Source organism: Lycium barbarum, chromosome 3 (assembly GCF_019175385.1).
Source record: "Lycium barbarum isolate Lr01 chromosome 3, ASM1917538v2, whole genome shotgun sequence".
Lineage (NCBI taxonomy): Eukaryota > Viridiplantae > Streptophyta > Magnoliopsida > Solanales > Solanaceae > Lycium > Lycium barbarum.
In genome coordinates, this window is record NC_083339.1 from 24113159 (window position 1) to 24137414 (window position 24256).

Sequence of the window (24256 nt, forward strand, 5' to 3'; positions counted from 1 at the left end):
AAATTCTTCTTCCACCTAGTAAATTACTAAAAGTTTTCACCTAGGCAATTATCTAATGAGTATTACAAGTATCAAGAGTTGGAGAAATATTGGGTTGGCATTATATTTCACAATATTCCCATTAGGTAATCTTTCATGTTCTTCCCTTAAATGAGTTAATAACCTAGATCCCTACATTCCTTCTTCTTAAAAAAAAATGAGTTCTTCCATGGGTCTTGGAAATGGGTCTTTCTCAATATAAGCTTAAAAATTGGTAAATCACCTAGTGTTGTAGATGGAATCTAAAAGTGGGTTAAGATCCCAAACCTTTCTTTTAATTCGAAACCTCTTATAAGGGTTATAAATGGTAATTCTATTCTTGGGCCTCATGTTTGTCTGCAAGCTCTTTCATGCAGATTACGATGTGGTGATCGAGTTGAAAAATCCATGGATGTTCGTGGCACCCACTCGGCCATGAGGTAGGTTATGGCTTTTCTTTCGGTAGACTCCAGTTAGTTTCCCATATTCCTATATTAGAAGGAACGGAGAATGCATGTGTAGGAGTTAGAGATTTGGGGAGGAATCCTAGGATGGTATTGTTGTGTGATTTGTATGATCGGGCTTGTGGCATGTAGATTCTTTAGGATGCTTGATTGGTTTTCTTAAATGTCAGTAGATTTTATGTGACTTGGGAGTAGTTGGTCATACCTATCTTTCTATGTCTCGTGATGAGAATTTCCGTAATATGCGATTAATTGTGTTATGCTATTAATAGTGAATCTAGTTGATAAATGAAAGGATAAAATGTACCAACGGCTGCGATTGAGTTCTAGACTGAGTAGGAATGAATGCCTTGTTAGTAGGAGGTGAATTTACTTGTACTAAGCAAAAATATCTAATAAAGGAAAAGTGGTAATTTGTATTGCGACTGATTTGATCAATGGTGTTGGCTTATGCCACGAGTGAGTAATTGGTATTGAGAATTATTGTTACAACTTGCTGCGTTATGGTGGTACCGTAACTTAATGTTGATACGTGGATAGAATTCCATATGACTTGTGTAGATATTGATGATAGTGTTGGAATACCCATAATTGGCATTGGTGACTTGGTATTTAGTTGGTGTACCCATGTTGGTACTTGCGACTCTGATATTTTGTTGGCGCACCCATTGATTGGTGTTTGTGATTTGGTTATATTGTTGGCGTACCCATTGTTGGTACTTGTGATATTGAACATGATTATTAATGTTGATACATGCATTGCATGCACTCTCATTTTCATGATACACTGTTGAGATACTGATGATACCTGATGAAACACTTTGATGAGCTGGGCTCGATTTTACTTGAGTGATGCGAGATGGACGATATTCGATGTTAGTTTCGAAATCGTTGATTGATTGAGTGCATGGACTCCGCGGGTCCCCCAGAGTGGTGCCGGTGAGAACCCCCCGTGGGAAAAGATCTGAGGTCCCGTCTATCTGTTGGGCAAAGATCCGAGACGACTGGCACTTAGACTTCGCGAGTCACACTGGGTTGTACTACCGAGATGTCGATATTTCCATCCGGAGCACATGTGTACACAGTATTTATATGGCATTGCATTTCATTCATACACTATTGCATTGCATTGCATTATGGCTTCACTTTGAGATGTTTTGGTATTGTGCTCGTGATGTTGGATTAGGACTTGATATATTCAGACTTGGCACATTTGGGATTAGATACTCTACTTAGGCGATGACGTGTGCTTGGCGTGATAATTGTTGTTTGTACTTGTTGAATTATTCCTTAGATCGTCTGTAAGATCAATTACATGTTTGGTCTTTAAGTGATATAGGATAAAAGGTGTCATAATGAGGAGTCGACTCTTACGCTAAAAACGAACGCTATAATGATAGATGAGTTGTGAAATAGTTGTGAAATTGACTTGTGGTTATTAGAGTGAAGTTAATGATTAAAGGGTATTGACGTTATAACATGCAATAGATAGACGTATGACTTGATTTGCTTACTATCATGTTTATCTGTGAATTCTTTTCCTAATATGTGTTTCTAACCATTGTCGGCCGATGATGCTTACTCAGTACGCGTGGATTGTACTGATATTGCACTTGCTACACCCTTTTCGGGGTGTAGATTGTTTCAGGTGATGGATTGTGACATGTGCGGAAATGCGCGGTACCTATCTGGAAGGCCTCCTCTTACTTAATTCCTAGATAGAGGTTGAGTTTTAGAGTCTAGTGGTAGCCTGTAATCATTTACTCGCTCTTGTACTAGTCTAGACCAGGTTATGAGAAGTTGGATCGAGTCTGTAATCATTTAATTGTTGTAATAATAATTAAATCTTGTGTTTGCTGAATATATTATGATGTTCCGCTACTATTTCTAAATATCTATTGGTTTAAATGATCCATCTTTATGTAATTGATGTGTTATTCGATAGAGGGTTCGTCTACCGAGGTGAGAAAGATAGGTGCCCGCGCGACCCTAAATTGGGTCGTGACAGTGGTGGAGCAAGGAAACTATTCCAATTCCATTCTTGATTAGGCTGTGCCTAAAAAAGGTAAACCATCCTCCTCTTAGTTATTATTTTTAGTTTGTTTAAATGTTTCTTGTTGTTTATGTGATTTAGAATAGTTTAGTTCATGTTTATGCTGTTATGTATGATTAGTCTTTATCTAATCCTGTCTTAGTTTAATTTAGTAGTTTGTTAGTTTTGTATAAAATAAATTATGTGTTTTACATTGCTTTTTTTTATGTAGTTTACTCTCTGATATTTAGTAGTTAGTTAATCACAGCCTAGGTGTAGTTCTGTGACCAATTTAATCGATAATCATGCTATTTTAGTTAGACAAGATTATTAGTCTAGGCTTTGTAGTTTATTAATCCGTGTCTATATGCTTAACTAAGATTAGGCATGTATAACTTCCCTTGATCCTGTTGATGTGTTTAAATAGGATTAAAGTTTATGACCTCTATTGGTTATGGTTAGGTGTTCATTTATTCGAGTTTAGTTGACTCAGTTGCTTAGTCCTGTCTAACACCTGCCTGTTTGAGATTAATTGTTAATCCTGTCTGAGTTGCTTATTCACTTGTTCAAGACTAGCTAATGTTAATTATAGAATGTTTACCTATGCTCTGAGGTCTGTTGGTTTGTACTATTGATTATATCTAAAAACTGTTGAAGTTTTTTCTGGTTTAGGATCTGTGTTCACCATGCTTAGGCATTTAATTGACTATCTAGGGTAGTTTGGCCTATATTTACCTCATGTTAATCTATTAAACCATAATTGGTAGTTGACTAAGTTGATCTGTGCACTCAATTTAAAACATACAATTGGTTGAGTTTGCAACTTTGCTTTTTAAAAATGTCCTAAACTTTTCATTTGATTAAAACTGGAACTCATTAGCTATGCCTTTTATGTACTGTTCAACTATGTCTTACACTCTGAACATCAGTAAATATCTTGATTATATAATGTGTTGGTTCCTTTGAAACTGATCTGTCCAAAAGTAAAAAATTAATGCCCTGTTGATAGTGAAGTTTTGCTATTCTTATGTGTGGTCTAAGTCTGTTTCCTCTTACTGAAGTGAGTTTATTGAAACTTGTTGTGTCAAGACTAATACATTTAATTTATATACAAAGATCAACAATATGTTGTCGCTTGAGTAAATGGAGTAGGATTAGGCAGTCATTAATAAGAGGATTAATATACTTAGGCCATTCAAATTTGTAGAAGCAGCCTTGCAAAATCTTAAGGTTTTCATTTCAAGAGCGTATAAATCTGTGGTTAGAGACTGTGCGTTGAAATTTGTTAAGTGTTGACCTTACTTAGTTGATTTCCATGAAAATCCTATTCCTTCTCCTTTATATGTTGAAGATATTTGTGTTGTATATTGGGTATATACAGAATATAAATGGCTTGTATAAACTATGGGTTACAGAAGGAGGTATATTTTGTATACCTGAACCAAGTCTAAAACCTGTTTTACTCATGCTAAGTGTTGGGCCATTTATGTTCCTTTTAAGTGTTTGTTGTATGGGCCTATGCTAGATTTGCACTTGTTTAGTGTAAATGGTATTTGGGCTTGGTCTCGTTTGTCTTTACCTTGGGCTTTTTAAGTGTCGAGTCTATTTGTTTGAAGTCGATTAAGGGTAATCCTAGACCATATATGTATTCATATTTGCCTTAAGATTTTTACTTAGTCTTTTAATTTCAGTTTAGTCTCATAAGATTATTAGATACTCTCTAGTCTTTGATTCCTTTTCCCCTTTGTGTGTTGGCATGTGAAATCTCGTGGCCATTTGGGCCCTATCTCTGCATTTTAAACCTGTTGGGCCTGAGGCCCAACTTTATCATCTTTGATCGAGTCTAGAGTTAAAAGGGGAAGCAAACATGAAAAGGGAAGTTAATATTGCTTGAAGGTCCAACTATGGGTAAATAGTGTACTGGTGGGCTTAGGTAAGCCCACCAACCTAACCTTATACATATATTAGTGTATGGTTTGTATACTTATATATATTGGAACCCATATGGATGCTAGAACTTAGGGAAACGCTTAGTATTACTAGGAAATTGCCGAAACAATTTCAAACTTGGCAAATCCTAACTTATGCGTGAAATAAGTTCCTAAATTTTCTATAACTTTTCTCTAAGTTTTAAAACTGGTTCGGACATGTTTAAGTCCAAATGAATTCTGAAAATTAGAACTAAGTCACATTTTGGGCCTTCTGCCCTTGGTAAAAATCTAGAAATGGAATAGCATGAATCATGCTAACCTTTGGGCCTCAAGCCCACTTCAAAATCTTTTTTGGATTGAAAACGACTGTTGTTGACACCTAATTTTTGACCTCCCGTGATTTATTTTAAGTGTTCGGAGTCCTTGGACAATAAATAAAATAAGTTGCGCACCCTAAAGGGTCTAGGTAATTTTTCATGAAATATTTGAGATAATATTTCACCCATTTAAATTAATAAAGAAATCTCCAAGATATTTTAAATTTTGTGAAAATTAATTGGGGTTTTTATGACATTCAAGGAATATTTTATTGAAATTAATCAAAGGCAAAACCATTTTGAATAATTATTTACTTAATTGATTTAATCAAGGAAAATTAGATTAATATCTATTTTATCGTCCAAAGCACTTTGAGTAATTAAAAGAATTGACCATTTTACCCCTTAAATCTTGATTATGTGTGTGTTTGCATAGTAGCTTAGTTGGTAAATTATCTGGTTAATTAATTTAGAATCAGTATCTGCAAAATGATTTTTAATGAGTCATGTTTTAAATTAATTAGGTCCTAATAGGCTAATAATTCATTTTTTTATTTGGGATATTTATCCTCGACCCTCCCTACATATATATATATATATATATATATATATATATATATATATATATATATATATATATATACACCATATATATACCAATATACATGGTGTATATATACATGTATCCATAGCCCAATCGTTTTAAATAAAAAAGGACCAGCCCCAGTCCAATATGGACCAGACCCGGTCTAGTAATGAATTAAAAAGAGGGGGATGATATATTCCTTTCCCCTCATTTCATTTCAAGACCCTGGGGGTCGTTTAGCAAAAGAGGAAAGGGGGAGACGGCTAGGGGTAAAACCCTAACGCCGCCCCCCTGCCCCTTCAACCACCCCGCCTTTTTTTGGTCATGTCCCATCGCGTAGTTGAGTGTGTATCGTGGGAGAGGATGAAGCATTAATAGCTTCATCCTTCCCTCCAAAAAATCCGGCCAAACAGGCCCCTAAGGTATGAACCCCCTGCCTTTTTATATTTTCCGTCATTATGTTAGCGATAAAGCATTTTGAACCGTTGATTTTGGTTTCTACCTCAAATCTGGACCGTATATTGGATTTTTGTGTAAGGACTTGTATAAATCTACAAGTCCCACATCGATGGTTGGGATTCTAAGAGGTATTCTGAGGTTTCTATAAATAGAACCCCATTTGTTCTAAGAAAGGGAGTTTTTTTTTTTGGAAACCGAAAAGGCTTGAAATTTACAGTTTTCTTTTTCAAAGTTTTAAAGTTTCCATCAGTCAAAAAACTTTAAGTTTAACCTAAGGGTTCAGTTTTTAGTTCCAAAGTTTCTGTCTTTTATTTATTTTGTGGTGTTGGTGGCTTGAGTTTGGCATTGGAAGCATAGAAGCCTCCAAGTCCATCGTTTGCCCCCGGTTGCACTCGCAAAAGGTAAAGACCTTTTAATTTATTGCATTTCTAGTTAGATTTGTGTTTATATTAGGTTTATTTAATGTGATTAGGTGTGGTTTAGAATGGAGTTTAAGCTAATGTGTTTGTTTAATGAGGCTTCCTTTTTAGATTTTTGTCTATTATGCTTATTTAATAAGATTATGTGGGGCATAGCATATATTTTAAGCTGACAGGTTTGTTTTGATTAGATTTCCATTTAGAATTTCTGTTTATATCATGTTTGTTTGATATGATTAGGTGTTTTATGTGTGGTTTAGAATATAGTTTCAAACTAATATGTTGGTTTGATTTGGTCTTTTCATTCAGAATTTCTGTTCATATCTTGTTTGTTTAATATGACTAGGTATTTTTATATGTAGTTTAGACTAAAGTCTGAGCTGATATGCTTATTTTGATTTGGCATTTCCATTTAGATTTTCTGTCTATATCATGCTTGTTTAATTGTGATTAAGAGTATTAAGTGTGGTCTAGACTATAGTTTAAGCTGATGATGTTTGTTGGATTTGGATTTCCATTTAGATCTTTGTTTTATCATGCCTGTTTAAATATAACTAAGTGTTTTATGTGGGGTTCAGAATGTAGTTAAAGTTAACATGTCTGTCTGATGTGTGTAATGAGACTTGTGCTTTGAATTAGAGTCAAAGGGGTCTGTCAAGTGCCATGATGGGTTTAGTCCTATGTGTTCCAAGTAATAGGTTGGGTTCAGGGGTTAGTTTGAAGTTAAAGGACTTTTGAGTGATTTATTTGACTTACATTCTTGGTTGTGTCCATTTGGAAGTGTGTTTTGGTTTGAAGGTCAACTAAAAGGGGGTCAAGAGGCCTGTTTAAAGTGAGTTGTTTGATCTGGTGTTGAATGATCTATTTGGGCAATGTGTTTTTCTTGATATTGTTTATAGGTTGAAGATTGGTCATGTCTGGACTTAGTCTAGTCCTGTGTGGTTTTACCTGATCATATGTTTGGTTGGGAGGTTAATGGTTGACATATATTGGACCTAGTCTAATCCTGTATGTTTTTACTTGATCATATGTTTGGTTAGGAGGTTGATAATTGACATATATTGGACCTAGTCCAAACCTATTAGGTTTTACTTGATCACGTGTTTTGGTTTGAAGACTGAAGGTTTACTGTGTGCTCTGTGGGGTTCTATTTGTTCTGCTTGAATGTGTTTGGCCTTAAGGGTGTTGGTGGCTACAGGTAGGTCAAATGCCTTGGTTGGTCTGATCTCTGTTGCTTCATTTAAGTAATACCTATTTGATAAAACTTGGCATTTTAGACCACATTAGCACATGTTGTGACAGAAGTTTTAAAATAATGATTCTGGTGGGGGGGGGGAGGGATTTAAACTTGATCAAAAGTATTTCATTTGGCTTGCCTTTTTCTGGTTGTTTTGCTTAAGGTAAGTGTGGGAACTTGGTGAACCTACCTCTGAGTAGAACCTGTAGAGTGTGTAGTTGTGTTGTGTTGAGTCTAAAAGGTCTTTAATGTTGCTATAATGAACTGAGTTCAGAGCAGTCTTAAGATGGTTTATGTTTTGGTTAAAATGGGCAATCATTTAGTTAAATAGGCCTGTCAAGGAAGTAATTGTCATGTTTTGCCTTAACCTAATAATGAGATGTATCTACCCTGAAAAATGTCATTAAAAGAAGGGGTTTAAAGATTAATAGTTTGACAAGAAATATGTGCCTATGTGTGAGTCTGTTTTGGCCCACCATTTGTAGGAATAGCCATGAATGTGTGGTGTATAGAGAAAACTTGTCTTTGGGACTGATCACCTCGTTTTGATAACTATAAGGATAAGGAACAAAAGGGAAGAAGGGCAATGGGAACCTTGACATAAGTTTGCTTATTTTGTCTTTGTGTGGCTTTCATGGACGCCTTTTGTATTTCCCTTTTGATGTTGTGGCCTGAGTTCTTTAAGGAGTAATAATAAGGTTAAGAAAGGTTGGGTATAATGTCCAAGAATTTGGCTAAGGCTAGAATAATGGTGATTGAAGTTTGTTACTGTTTCTTTCTGTGTGATTTGATCCTGATGGAAAAGGAAATATGTCTTTTCTTTAAAAATACAATATGGTTACGAGCAAAAATCCTTTCATGATTGTAATTTGGCTTGAAATTGCTTAGGAGCACTAGCTTGCTATTGTTGCTACATGCTTGTGGAGGTCTGTTCCAAGTGCATTATGTTTGAACTCAGCAACAAAAGTCTTTAAAGGTTAGGCATGGTTTCATGAGTCAACTGTGGAAGTGTGACAGGGTTAGGCCATTTTGAACATGCCTAGGACCTCTAGTGTTGTCACTAGAAAAAATGAGGATGAGGCCATAGGATGTGAGGAAGAGTTTTAGGATAGGAAAGGGTGAGCCTGGGCATGAACTAGAGGTAGTGACTAGTGGGGCCCAAGATCCCTGTTTGCTGAAAGGAGACCCAGACCTTTCAGGGGCCTGAGACTATTTTCTTTCATCTTCTTGACCTTCTCCCAATGATCCTGGGACACACAAAGGTCTTAAGTAGTTTAGAACAACTTAGTTATGTCTAAAGAGATGGGATGATACACCTAGAGTTAAATAAACTATTGTCACTATTTCAAAAGTACAAGTGTTGTATGATTTTCACCTTATCCCCTGAAAGTTTCTTTTCCATTTGAGAAGTTTGCTTGTTTGAGTCTTATTGTTAAACTAGTTGTGTGCAAGGAAAATGGGACTGGTAAGTGTATTGTATTGATGTGAGCCCACACCATAAGAAGTTAAGTGTCAACTGGTTACTTGCCATTTATTTTTGTTGCTGGCCATGGGTCATTCATCCATCTTTGTTTAGCTCGTTTATCCATGACTGGGGTCTGAAACTTCACCACTTTGGTTTACTGATTAAAACTTGATCCCTATGTGATGGTTGAATCCCTTGTTTGCCAAGCTGTGATCATGCCATAAACCGCTGTGATCATGCCATAAACCTATCTCTTGCTTTCTTTTTCCTTTCCTTGTGTTCCTTGAGAAAAGCTTCTGGTTAGTCTAAGTGTGTTGAAAGGTCATTTCTAAGAGTCAAAACTGTTTTAAGGCTGTTGTGACTGAGTGACCATATAACTTACCCATTGGGAATCTCTTTTCTTTAACAAAGGTCTTCAAAGCTCATTTATTTGTTAACAAGTGACCTTGATTAATGAACCAGTCTGTTATATGCATAAGTTAATAAAGAGAGGTAAGTTTTTTAAAAGCTACCAGTTTTAAATGTGTGCTTTAAAATCCTAAATGCTGTCAAATTTCCTTTTACCCGGAACAAGTAACATTGCCATGAGCCTTGATTTTCTGTGAGGCCTTCCCTAGGCCCCTTTCTGTGAGAATGTTGTGCTTGTTTTGATATTGGTTTGGTTAAGTGTACCTTGGTGTTAGCTGGGATGGGACTTATGCCATGACTTGAATCTATGGAGAATGTGGACCTACCTGGAATAAAGTTAGGGAGCCAAGGGACCTTGAGTTGCCTGTATTAATTGAATTTGATCCTGCCATCACTTGAATTAGTTTAACCTGCCCTGTTTTCTCTAAGAAATGACTTTGACCTTAATGAAGTGGATGGGTCTGTTTGTTCTGAATATGTGCATTTGGAATCCTTTTATACTAGGCTCTAGAATAAGAAACCCTGAGAGAAACAAACGTCCATATGATATCAGAGAAGGCTGGAAATGAACCAAGCCACATGACTTAAGAAAGACCTTTTCAAGGGGCCTCAGGGAAAGGAGAAGAGTAAAGCCAGGCCCAACCTAGTTCACAACAGTCTCCTTCAAATAAGAGGTCCCATGGAACCTTTTGTGGTCTATGGAGGCTGAGGTTCAATTCATTGCTAAAACTTTTGGAAAATCACCTAGATTCTGCCCCCCTTAAGTTTAGTGAGACCCCCTCCCCAACTTAGAGTTAGCATTGAACTAGCATGGTTGATTTTGGCTTTGACTTAAATAAAGAAATAATTATGCATATAAGTTCAAAATAAGAGGCAGAGATGGAAGGTTAGGCAGAGGTGCAGATTTTTCTTGCTTTCCCTTTATCTGGTTTTATTTATTTGACCTTGAGAGTACATTAGTTGCCCCCCCCCCCCCCCCCCCTTCCCCTGCCATAGCCCTATCTTTTTTTGGTTCCCTCTGTTCCCCTCATTTGTAAGACACAAAAAATGCTTTAATTACTCCATGGTGGTATGTTTGGTACGGACTCCCCCCCCCCCCCTCCCCCTCTCCCTTGAGTGTTACAGCTTGTGTGTGGCCTTGTTATGATCATGTGTCTTTCATTCATCTACCCAGTTCATTCCACATTTGATATATTAGCTATGTCACATTTCTCTCTATGACTATGTTATTTTGTCTTGACCCATTTATAAATTTATGGGCTATAGTGTGTCAACTCATGACTGTGGGCTTGGCTTTGTATTTTTTTGATTCATCTAGCCTGTTTTGGGGCTTTTCTCACATGTGTGCGTATCGTCGTATTTTACTACTGCAGGTCCATGAATTTATTTGTTTGTGGAAGTACGTTGTGGGTGAATCTGGGCAGTTTTGCAATGGCTTATCTTGGGTTCTGGTTATGTTTTGTATCGCTGAATTGGTATGGGACAAGGCACTTTAGGGTGAGGTTTAGTTTTAGCCTTCCCCAGTGACCAGTCATGCCTGGGGTTCGTGAAACCCCTTGGAACTTGTACAGCATCTGGAATACGGGGGCAACGACTTACCCTTTCTCCTCATTTTCAAAGACCAGCCAATAGGCCTGGTGATGTTCACATATAAGCCTTGCCACAGCTACCTAGCTTGGCCTGTAGAATCTGTTGTGATACACTTGTATATGTTTGATGTATATAGCCTTCCTTCTTAGTATAATTGTGATAGTTGAGCCTGCCTTGATATACTTGTATATGTTTGATGTATATGGCCTTCCTTCTTAGTATAATTGTGATAGTTAAGTCTGCCTTGATATACATGTATATGTTTGATATACATTCCTTTTTATTTAGTATAATAGTGAATAGTTCAAAAATCATAACTAGCCGGTTCCCCTTTTTTCTTTCCTCCCTCAACACATGACTACTCGGGTCGAGTCAGCCTGTCTATTGGGCCTCAAACCCAATAAGGCAAATTTTTTCCTCAGAGATATTGAGTCCGCAAAGACGGAGAAAAAGCTTTGGCGCGCAAAAAGCCCAGCCATAGGTGAAAATGGCGAGCTAGGGGCTTGGTACGCCTCTAGTCTCTATATTATTTGCTCATTACTATCCTTCATTTTAATTTCTGTGTATTTGTAAAACTTGTACAAACTCATGTTGTAGTGGAATCTTTATTGTGCGAACTAGTAGTCTTAGGACGACAGTGCTCATGCCGTGTAGATTGACTCTAAGTCCCCAAACAATTTCTTTCAAAACCAGGATTTAGCGTAACGATTTTTGATAATTAAAAAAATTGGATTAATCAAACTACTTGATATGGTTTCAAATCTTTAAAACAAGAGAATAAAAGAGAATTTCAAAAAGTTTTTTAGTATTGCAAGGTGTTAAATGGATGGTTTTTTTCCAAAAAACCAAAACTAAGTTTTGTTTTTTCTACACAACGGATAAAAATAGGCAAGTATTTTTATGATAAGCTTGGTACAATTTGGGGCTAAACCCCACTGATTTTTGACAAGAAATAACAAGGCCAAGAATGGCAAAAAACAAGAGATTTTTTTTGGGCCAAAGCCCAATTACAAGAAAACAAAATGGGGAGGATTTAAACACTCCTAAAAGTCATTTTAACAAATTCATTTGGGACCAAATAAGTAGACCTCTTTCAAAAATCAAAGGTTGGCTATAAAAGCCGGAAAAAACAAGACCAATTTCATAAATTGCCTTAAACAAATACATTGCCTAAAGTAAATGCATTTGTATACATATGAGTTCTCGGATAAGTTATTCAAAACGTGTTATACGGATCGAACTAAATAAAGTATGGGTTAAGCATAAACAAAAAATGGGATATTTCAAACATAATAAGTTTACATTCCTCAAGACAACATGTATAAAGATAACAACTTTATACTCGTTTTCCAAATGAGATACACCACCTTTACATTCAAAAAAGGGGGAAGTATTTTACTTGGATATTACAAATCCGAACATACGTACCTTATAAATAAAAGGAACATCTTCAAATTCTCTTCAAAAATGATATGCAAAGCGGCGGGATTTTTTGCGAGAATAAACACTAAATGGACAGTTCATGCAAATACTCATACTTTGGAATTTGAAGGTCAACCGTATAGTACGGATTCTTAATACTGGGGTGCCTAACACCTTCTCCAGGGGATCATCAGAACCCTTACCTAAAACTCTGGATTACAAAGGATTTTTTACGGTATTTGAATAAACCCTTCACCCCTGGTTTTCCTAATTTCCTAAAAATTAAGTGGTGACTCTTTTAAAAAAAAAAGTCTGAAAGAGCACCAACGAGTTCGTAGTAACCTTTTATGCCTTAACACTGCGTAAAAAGCGAATTGTTACAACTGTCTCCTTTTTATTAGGCCTTAACAGTAAACTGGACCGAATCAATTGGGCTTAAGAACTGTTGGACTGAGAGAAATCGATTTCCGAACATGGGTTGATTTTTGAGAAGATTAAAAGCATCATAGTTCTCACCAAGTAAAAAAAAAATGAACTCTTTTTGAAACTTGATTTGACTTAAACCAATTTTCGGAAAAAAGAAGTATTTCTAGGCCAAAAGCCCCAACATAAAGGATAAAAACAAGATGAATTAGACTTGAACTAATTTTCGGATAAGTTGTCTTTGGCATAGAATATGTTTGACATATGAGCTTCAAAATGTGTAAAAATGGACTGAAATAAAATTCTCATTATATATATATATATATATATATATATATATATATGAGATATACTCCATATTTTCCTATATACGTGTTAAAAAACCTATAAGTACTAAACTCATTTTATTAGGACTAAATAGTAGTGACTTTACTTGGGTGAAATCCCAAGTGTGTCTTAGTCCGGCAATGAAGTGAGTTGAACACTTATATGAATTTTTGGAACCAAAACCCCTCTTTTTGGGGGGACCTTTTGCCGAAGTTTTGAATTTTATGATTAGCATGATAATTTTAGCAATAACTAAACACCTTTAGCAATAAGTAAACACCTTTAGCAAATAGTCACAATATATCACACATTGAAGCTCGTAAGTCAACCGTATTCTATGAATCTTTAATACTAGGGTGCTTATAACCTTCTTTTGGGGATCACCAGAACCCTTACCTCAAACTTTGGTACTAAAAGGATTTTTCTCTTATTTGAATAAACCCTTTTACCTGATTTTCCTTAATAAGTTATGTGGCTACTCTAAAAATACTAAAATCCAATTTAGAGCACCAACAACCTCTTAGTAGGTTTTATGCACCCGCGTAAAAGTGAATCGTAACAGATGGCGACTCCACTGGGGATTTTTCTAGGTTCTAAACATAAGGGTTTCAATATAATTTGATATTAATTGTGAATATTTGCTAATTTTTTTACTTTCCTGAAATTTATAAACTGTCATGCATTCATATCATAAATTCCATCACTCTTGGTAAAAAGCATGGTTTCAAAGGGGACACGCGGGCTCGCGATCCAGCCTTCACTGAAAACCCTGAAACACCTCTTTTTTGGAACACGTTGAACCTGGAGTTGGTGCGCAGTCGCCCAACAGCTGACACGGTTCACCCCGAGTAGTCCGCTCGGATTTAAGGTCACTTCGAAAAATCACTCTTGCATATGCCTAGGGTAGAGCTAAAACAAATCTAGGGAGAATTAGAAGGGTTTGGATATTTGAGACATATCTAAACTCGATAGAAAGACTATCCCATGTCAAGTACGTTTTATGCCCCGAAAAACACCGCATCTCATTTATGTGCTAAATGGAAACATGTAATATGCCTATGTGCCAAACCATTTCCTATTGGAGGGATGTTAACATTGTTTTTATTTTGTAGATTAATAGATTTACAATTTGACATGTTCATCAACACACAGTATTTATTGCACATGTGGTGGAATAGGTTGAGTCAAGAGGAGAAAAGGGAAATTTCTCGGCATTTAGGGAGCCTAACCTAGATAATGACTATGAAGGATTGTAGATAATTAATAGAAGTGATCACCGGATTTTGGGATCGGGATAGAATGGTTTTTTGCTTTGGGGATAATGTGGAAATGGCCCCGACTTTGGAAGAGATAGGAGACATCTTGACCAATGTAGGATTGGGTCTAAAAAGAAAAAAGAAACCCGATAACCATGTCCTAATCCCAGAAAAACCCATCTACTACCAAATACTAAAAATGCTTTCCTTATCCCACGCCACTTGGGCGCATGGACCAACTATACCCTTTAGAGAATTATACACGCGGTTCGATAACCCAAAGAGATTTGTGGAACACCCAACCGAATTCGAAACCTATGCCAAGACGCTACCCGACCCTTAGCATTTGCCATATGCTTTTTGGGACTCATGTTCTTTCCCAAAGATGCTACATTATCCATAGACACCCGAATCATCTCAGTCACCCATGCCATCGTTTACAGCATAACACGCCAAGAAGACACCAAATACTTCAACCTAACCTCCACAATCCTAGCCAATACGTACCGAGCATTAACCTTTTGCTGAAACCACTATAAATACTTCCAAGGATGCAACCTACTCTAACAATGGTGGATCCTCAAGCACATGATCAGAGTCGGGGGTTCCTAATGCCTAAGTAAGCCGGCAGTAAAATACGCCTGTTTAATTTTTGTCCAAATTTTGGGGATCAGACCAAATGAGAATGGGCGTTTACGTTCCCTAGGCTTCAGGAGGATAATGTAAAATTGATGTTTGATGACTTCATAACCGACACCGTTGTAGTCAAAGGGAGACGCCTTTATGCGCCTTCTAGGGTTTTAATACAGTTCGGGAGGACCTAAGTCATACCCCAAGTCGAGAACATGGGGGATTTTATTATTGACTATGGTGGGGATAGGATCTCGAGGTTGGAAGATTATGTTCGTGAATGGAACGATCGCACAATATGGGGCCTAGACACGTTAGATTCTGATAGGTTTTATCCGGGGTATGAAGAAGAATATAGGGATTAGTTGAGAGTCGACTTGCAAGGCTTCCTTGCCCCCAAGCCCATCCTCTATAATTGTGTGCAAGATAAATCCTTCAAGGCCAAGATTAGAGCCTGTTTGATTCAAAGAAAGGCCAATGATCGAGGTGCTAAGTATTTGGAGAAAATAGAGCATGACCGAGCCACCATAGAAAATGTGAACCACGAGTTGGAATTCACTCGTGATTGATTGGTGGAGCTCGATGATCGAATGAAGAAGACTTTGGATGACGTCACTCCAATGAGTTTCACAGAAAAGGGGTTTCTAATGGACGCCATGTTGACGTCAACTCACCTCCACATCCAGACCGCCCTCTAAAGGGCCAAAAAGGCGAGGACAAATAAGGCTTCATCATCAGCTATTGGAGGACATTTATTTTGATTTATTTTCTTGTCTTTACTTATCTTTTGTACCCCTACGGGAAGGAATATTATTAATGAAAATTTATTTCTGTTTCTGGGCATTGGTTTGGCATAATTGGCACATTTATGTTTCAATACGATTAGGAGCTTTAGAAACCCGAGTAGTATGTGTTAATATTATTATGTGAATATATGCTTTGTTTGTTTCATACGTTTTGTTTTAAAAGCTGGAGTAATCTCAGGTATCAACCACTATTCAAAGAAAAAGCAAAGAAAACACCAAAATGATTACAACCCACACTAACCCTAAGGTCGAAAGGGATGTCGTAAGCACCCAAGAGCATACCGCCATCAAAAGGAACATCTAAGAATTGGAAAAGAAGATTCGTGCGGTTAGGGCCAAGAGCAAAGAAGCTAATGAGTTGATGGACTCGGCGGAAAGCCCACCCAAGGAACCCACCAAGATAAGATGCCACTAAGAGGACTTGCTAAGCAGGGGGAAAGGAATATCCCCAGGATACTTATCTCAGTTCGAAGAACAAGAAAGTGAGGGGCATGTAACAGAGTCCGATCCACAAGAACCGACTTGGCCATCAAAAAGAGATCGCCTCCGCGAACCAAGAAAGAGAGCCAGAAATGCAAGTCGAGTTCATCTGCCCAGCCTCGCCAACTTGGTGGCAATTGCGCTTAAAGTCGTCGCCTATCTATATCGCGTCTTACCAAGACATGTGACATGGGAGGAAATATTTGACAAACTCAAGAGCATGGGTGCCATCTGCATTAGCCGTGAAAATCTGCCTCTATGTGCGCCAGTCTTCGCACATAAAAGGGGCCCATTCCATCAAGAGCAATCAGGTCATACCATTAACGAATGTTTGGCTCTTAGGAAGAGAGTCATAAGGCTAATCGATGACAAAACCATCACCAAGCTTTGGGGGCCCCATTCCCTTGTGGTTCATGATACCGTCTCTCCAACCGAAGGAATCATGCTAAACAGTCATATTTGGCGTTATGAATTCACTATCTTGAAAGATTCATACGCCAGCATTTTTCAAAAATTCGCTAGCACAGGAAAGATTCAGCCAGTCAGAGTTTCTTGGAGAGACTCGTCATTGAGGACAAGTATAAGAAAGAATTGCCTTTTCCACTACGGGCATCCCTATCCCAATAAGAACGAAGCAAAGAGATAATGACTGGTACACTAAAGAATGAACAGAACCAAACTAACCTCGCTCTCAGAGAGTCGCTTGTGGCCGAACCATGAAGACTCTCGCCTTCCGAGGATATATTCAAGATACTGTTAGAAAAGGTCGTTGATCTTTAGGAGAAGGCATCACGAACTGAAACAGCCAATACTGCTCGGTAAGCGGCCACTAAAACAAGAAGGCCTCCGCTGCCTTTTCCATCTCTAAGCTCTCCATTACCTGACTATTTCCCCACCTATCCCGCTGGGACCCCCGCACGATTCAGCGAACTCATTGGCACCTTGTACCCAACCCCACCGCTAACTGGCACTACCTGAATCCCTGGAACCACACATTCTGTTCCATCTTACCAAATGCCACAAAACGCCCATCCCAAATCCACTACAAAAACAAACACTACTCCGCCACTAGCCACAAAAGCCACCTACGCGCCCAGAAATCATCTTGCACACCCAATTGTTTCTTTCCGCACACTATCACCACAGATACATGCTCACCCGATCACTAAGAAATTGACCACTATGAAGAGATGGAGAAGGCATAGAGGACCGAACAGGACAGGCGCGACAAAGAAATAGAGCGTAAAATGGCCGAGATGTTGGAACAATCTACGTGATCAGCTCGAAAGGCTACAAGATTAAGCTATGATGACTTTTGCATGCATCCCGAGTTGGATTTTTCCAAAGGCTTCAAGGTGCCAAAATTTAAAATGTTCAATGGACCAAGTAACCCCAAAGCCTATCTCCGAACTTACTGTGACCAGTTGGTCGGCGTACGAAACAACCAAGCACTCACCATGAAACTATTTAGTCTAAGTTTAACCCGGGAGGCTTCCAATTGGTTCACGACGCAAGATATACGCCGATGGACCACATGGGAAGACATGGCTGGAGCTTTCAAGGAAAGATTTCATTTCAACGTGGAAACGGTACCAGACAGATACTATCTGGAGGAAATAAGAAAAAATCCACCAAGAACTACTACGAGTATGCAAGTAGGTGGAGAATCGAGATTTATCGAGTGCAACCGCCTATGGGGGAGGAAGAACTAGTTTTTGTCTTTATCTGTTCCCAGGAAACAAATTTCTACAATCGAATGCTTTCAAAGTCTGGGAGGCCATTTTCCAAACTCGTCAAAATGGGGAAGGCCATATAAGATAGCCTTAAATCAGGACAAGTTGTGAGTATAGCTGACAGGGCTACTGGAACAAGTTTGACAGGATTTGTTTGAAAGAAGAAGGAAGACGTGGTAGACGTCTCCCATACCGCCAATCCTAGACTCAAGAGGAAGGAGGATTTTCAGTCTCCAATAGACGTATATTCTTCACCACCTCCAAATGCCTACTGTTGACACCTGATTTTTGACCTCCCGTAATTTATTTTAATGGTTCAAAACCCTGGGATATCATACAGAGTGAAATGTGCGTTTTTTCCTAAACAATCAAATGATTTTATTAAAATTATTTAAATAAGATTACCATTTCATTTGGTGAAATAATTTCCATAATACATAAAAAAATAGTTTGAAATGAATTTACATGCTTCTATAGTTAAATAAAAGTCCTTTCTAAAGTACAATCAAGAAGATAATTTGAAATAGTTGTCCATATAATTATTTAACTATTAAATAATTATCAGAAAAAATCAAATAGTGAGCATTTCACTTGATTAATACGAAAGATCGGACTAATTAAAGAAATTGACCATTTTAACCCTTCAATTTTAAATTTTTAAACATTAATGCTAGTTCCATAATTTGCGGAATTAATCATAAATAATCCAGTGAATAGTTGTGATTAAATACCACAAGTAATGAGTTAATAATTTTGCAAAATTATCCCTTTAGTCGATTAAGATCATTTTTATAAAATTAGCCTCTTATGGTTTAATTGATTTAATTTTGATTTTACATAATAACCAATTCTCATGATTTTCATCAATTAGTGTTAGTATTGCAAAATTATCCTTTAATCGTCTTAATTAGTTTTATAGCCACTAATTTGAATAACCAATTCATGTTTCAAGACCATTAAGGTCATTATTGCAAAATTAACCCTTTGTGGTTTAATGGCTTTGATTTTGGTCTCATTTGAGATGATTAAATTCACAAGTTCAAAGTTAATTAAGGTTAGATTTGCATTTTTTAACTTTTTAGGATTAGCCATAGTTTAAATGGAATAATTAGCTAATTAAGTTTAATTTGGGTCATAGGTGGAATATTTAATTGATAAACCATTTTTTGAATGGGCATGTTTTGCATGTATAGGCATTTGGGCCGTCCTATTCATTTTTTATTATTTGGCCGAGCCCGGTCCACAAAGGGACTGACCCGGCCCAAGGGATTGGTTAAATGAAAGGAGGAGGTAACACCCCACCGTCCATTTTCATTTCCACAAAACCAAACAAACTCTAGGTTAAGAGAGAGGGCAGGCGGCTAAGCTGAAACCCTAGCGCTGCCACCTCCTTTTCCCCTCTCTCCCAGCGTCACTTGGCTGCCAGGGTGGGGAAAAGACCCTCCCCAAGATTTTACAGGCCTCGCGTGTTCTTCTCCAGGCCGCATTTATTGTGGTGAAACTTCTTTCCACCAAATCCCATCCAAACGACGCCTAAGGCACAGGTTGCCATACCTTTTTCGATTCTTTTTCTTTACTTTCCATCAAATTGACTAGTTAACATTAATGGCTTCGTCCTTGCGTAATTTGAAACCCATTGGTTTCTCCAAAGAACCAAGCAGATCGAGGGTGATTCGGCCTTATTCGAGCTGTTCGTTTGTTATATGGCTGAAATCTGTTCATTTACTTCAAAAATGAGTGAGAGCATTGCAAAATTTTAGCAAGTCCCACATCGAAAAATTGGGGCTTTTCTATAATTTTGGGGGTTCTATAAATAGAATCCCAAGATTTGCATTGAGACAGACACAGACATAGGCATAGAACCCGAATTTGAGTATCTTACACTCGAAGTTAGGGCTTTTCGTTTTCAGTACAAAAATTTGTTTCTTCACTTAACTTTTAAGTTGGGTATTCAAGTTTTAAATTTTTTTATTTTTCTTTTATGTGGCTGAGTTTGATTTTGGAAGCACAAAGGAGCTCCAAGTTCATTCTTGACTCGGTTGAGCATAAAAAAGGTAATAATTTATCTTGTTATTGCTTTTTTTTTTTATTTTTTTTTTATTTTTTATGTTGTTCAGTTTAAGTATTAGTTTATATTCTGCTTAGTTAAGTATTATGTTATTAATGCCATGCTTAGTTTTAGTATTTATTCATGTCTAGGGTTAGTTCCAGTATCTTGCTTCAGTTGTTGTTAGTCATTTAGATCAGCCATATGTTTACATATGCTTGTTTGAACATGAACTTTGACGGTTTAGTTTAAATGAGGTTTGTTGTGACTTGTTTGAGTCAACCCCTGCTGGTTGATTACCTGAAGTGAAGTAGGCATGTTATTGAAGAAATTTCAGAATTAAGGTTCAACTGGAAATAAAAGGTTTGATTTCAACTTTGACTTTGGTTATTGGAAATGACTTAAAATAGTTTGTCAACTGATAACTCAGGATTATAAGACTATAGCATCATCTAGTTTAAGCTTGAACATATAACTTGACCACACAACCACCTAGACAGCCTTGAATAAGATAATTAGCGGCTTAGATAAAAAAATAAAAATAAAAACTAGCATGGTTGTTTGTAGTTATAAGTGTCCAAGTCCCTTGCTAAGATCTATTAGTTTGAATATGTGAGTGTTAATAGATTTGATTTGGTTCTGCCCATCTCACAAGCCTTGTTGCTTCGAATTTGATTATGCTTTGGGTTGTTATCAGACGATTGATGCATTAAAGGATGTGTGTTTGGTCATGAATTCTAATGGTCCTTGTTTGTAAATGAGGATGGTTGTAAGTGATTTAAGTCAGTCTCAAAATAGTAGTCATAACGAATGAGAAGCTTGGAAATCAAAAAGGGGTTCTAAGCTAGGCTATGCTTAGGACTAAAAATGAAATTTGAAATTAGTTGATGTTTGATCAGTGATGATGGTTCAAATGGCTAGCTTGCTAAAGCTTAAGGTCACAGGACCATGGTCCCATCTAGTTCAAGTTTGAAATGTGGTTTAACCCACCTAGATCTCTTAGTAATCTCAAAATCAATATGACTAAGGGCTTCAATATGGAACTAGTTAGTTTGTTTGATGTTATGAGCTATTTCAATCCCTTGTCTTGACTTGTTTGCTTAAATACCTAGTCTCATGAATCTTCCCTGGTTTAGATCATATTATAAAATCTATCTTCTCAAATTGGATCGTATTTTCAAATTTAAAGATCTGTTTGAGTTTGGAAAGGAAGAGTGAATTCCTTACAGGTCCAAACTAGGTTTGTAGTCACTAAAATGAACTAGAAATAGATCTCTGCTAACTGATAAGGTAACCATACGACCATAATGGTTTTCTCATCTGACTCAAACCTGACTCTGGGGTGTTAATGAACTTGTTGTAGATTTGTACATATCATAAGAACCTATCTCTTCTAAAATTAATCTATCCAAGTCTTTCTTATTTGACCGTCTTGTGTCATTGCACAAGGCTATGGTTCAAATAGAGTGTATGAAATACCATAGTCAAAATAATGAGATTGGTAGAGGTGTTTGATTTTTCCCTTTAGACTAGACATATGTTTCTGGTTCTGTCTTGCTTCAACATGTGTAAGTTAGTCTTTAAAGAGAATAAATAAGCTTGTTAAGTCCTTATGGTAATTTGAAGGGTCAAGAGCAATTTCCTAATTAGGAATCCTAGGCTGGGATTAACTTAGATGTAAACTGTGTCACTATCAGTTAAAAGTATTTAGTTGGGATTGATTTATTGATCTGGTTTTTATGATCATAGGCGCTCATTGACAAACCAAAGCCACTTGACAAATAGAGGAGCCTTTTTAAGGCACCTTAGGGAGAGGAGGGGAAGAACCAGGCCCTACTTGGTTTATAGTACCCTTTTCCAAATAAAAAGTGCCATGGCATACTCTGAAAGTCCATGGGGTGGGTATTTTCCGTATGAGTGCCTCATTGATTTTTTCATCCTCATCACTGAACCGGTTAGGGGTCTAAACAAGCTGTCAAAGTTAAAAGATAGAGTCTGTTTGTTTGATGCTATTGATTTTCTGGAAGAAAAAGGGAACCAGTCAACTGAAGGATAAATGATTTAGGTTGTCCTACAAAATTAATATTAGAAAACTGACCACATGACCTTTTATTGAACTCTTGTGCCATCCTGTATTTTTAAGGCTTTGCCAGTTCAAAGAAAAATCACAGCTTTCCTCTTCATAATATACAAGTTATAGTGTAAGATCTGCATCCTTGTCTGAAAATATCTCTTCTCTGGATTAAGCTTGCATCTTCCCGGTGATATACCTATTCATGTGAATTGATAACACTTTATACTCATCTGTTTTGGTCATTTAGTTCATGAACTTGTATTCTTCTGGGTTTTTTCCTGGTTCTTTGATGGATTCATTAGATGACTATGTTTCTTTCCTGGTCAGCATTGTCAAGATTTGTGAGCAGTACAAGTTCTTGGTTTGGAATGCTTTATACTTGTCTTTGTCCATTGTTAGTCATTAAAGCTTGATGCTGAATATGTTGGAATCATCCTGCAATTTTTATCTGATTAAACTTATGTTCATATGCACTTTAATCTAAACTTAGACTTTGCTCTAAAATCTGGAAAGACTAAAATGTTTGTGTTTGGCCATGTACTTAAAGGGTTCAAGTTTCAAGAGCAGACCTGCTTGACTATGCGTAGGTTAAATAAAAAAAGAAGGAATATATCGATGGTATACACTGATATACATATCACATGTGTATATCATGGGCATATCAGAGGTATATGTGAGTGAGATAGTCATATGCCTTGAGTACAAAGAGGATAGAAACTTCTAAAGCTTCAATATTAGTCCAAAACTAGACTTAGTGAAAACTTGGGCCTGGTCCATTTCAGTCCAACACAGGAGTGGGCTTAATTCACTTAGTCTAAAAATAGGAGAATCAAATGGGGCTTGAGCAGGCCTCCTTTTAATTTCAACCTGGAGCTTTCAGGCCCAATAATTATAAGTTGTGCCCATGTTTGTACATTATGTGTATCTAATAGTGATAATTTAAGTTAATATAAACTAATCGAGTTCCTCTTTCTTTACCCCTCCTCACTGCATGGCCACTTGGGTCGCGGTCCAGCCAGCCTATTGGGCCAAATGGCCAATAGTATAATTCTTTACAAAATCCTTTCTCCGTGAAGATGGAAGCAAATATTGTACGCCTAGAAGGCCCAGCCATGGATGAAAATGGCTAATTAGGGGCTTGGTATGCCCCTAGCCTATCGTTCTCTTTATTTAACTTGGTATTTACGCTTCTTTTGTATTGGTAAAATTAATTGTAGTTGTACTTGTAAAACTTGTAAAGAAAACTCGTATATTATTGGAATCTTTATGTTTATGAACTAGCTGTCTTTGGACAACCATGCTTATGCCATTTAGTAGACCTTAAGTTCCCCAAACGAATTTTAAAATCTGGACCAAGAACAACAATTTTAAAGTGCAAACGAGCAAATGAAAAATGATTTAGACACAAGTTAGACAGAAAAATAAAGGATTTCCAAACTATACAGTATCAGTGTTGTTTATTTTTTGTAACAAAACAGATCAGTGTTCTTAAAAGAAGAGTACATTTTTGTAAAACATATGAATTGAGTTCTGGGCTAATGTTGAAATAAAAAAATTAGCGATCCTGGCCAAGCTCAACGAAAAATAAAAGTAAATTTTTGGGTTGAAGCCCGCCTCGGAATGGACAGTAATGGTTATTTTTTAGACTAGACTTTAAAATAAGTTTTCAAAATATATAAATATACATACGTGGTTTTCTTGGGCTAAGCTCAAAGCTGGAAAACTCCTCCCCCTTTTAACAAAAAAAAGAAAAGAAAAGAAAAGAATAAGTTATAATTTTTGGGCTTTAACCCCAACTCCGGGACCCATTTTTCAGATTCATAATAAAAAGAGACATACTATTTTCACAAGATAAAACTTGTTTTAATTAAAAAAACGTTCGTAAACGCAAGTTAAAAGATAAGGCGTTCTAAACAAGTTATATGGATTGACCCAAAGCTAAGTATTGAGGATTGAGCATGAACAAAAAACAGACATATTCTTACTTATATATTGAAACTAAAGGCATTTTTATAAATCAAATATACTATTCTTGTATTTATAAGGAGACTATTTTTATCCGGATGTTATAAATCCAAATCTAAACTACCCTATATATAAAGGGGATATATTCAAATTGTTCCAAAATGATA

The 24256-nt window shown here is 36.9% G+C and overlaps 1 long non-coding RNA gene across 1 annotated transcript; it reads left to right on the plus strand.

Annotated features, from left to right (window-relative positions):
- The first annotated feature begins 19316 nt into the window (after nucleotides 1-19316).
- LOC132630794 (uncharacterized) lies at nucleotides 19317-23401 on the plus strand. The gene is made up of 2 exons (XR_009578687.1): nucleotides 19317-20057; nucleotides 23140-23401. It is a non-coding gene; the product is annotated as an uncharacterized LOC132630794 (long non-coding RNA).
- The last annotated feature ends 855 nt before the right edge of the window (nucleotides 23402-24256 follow it).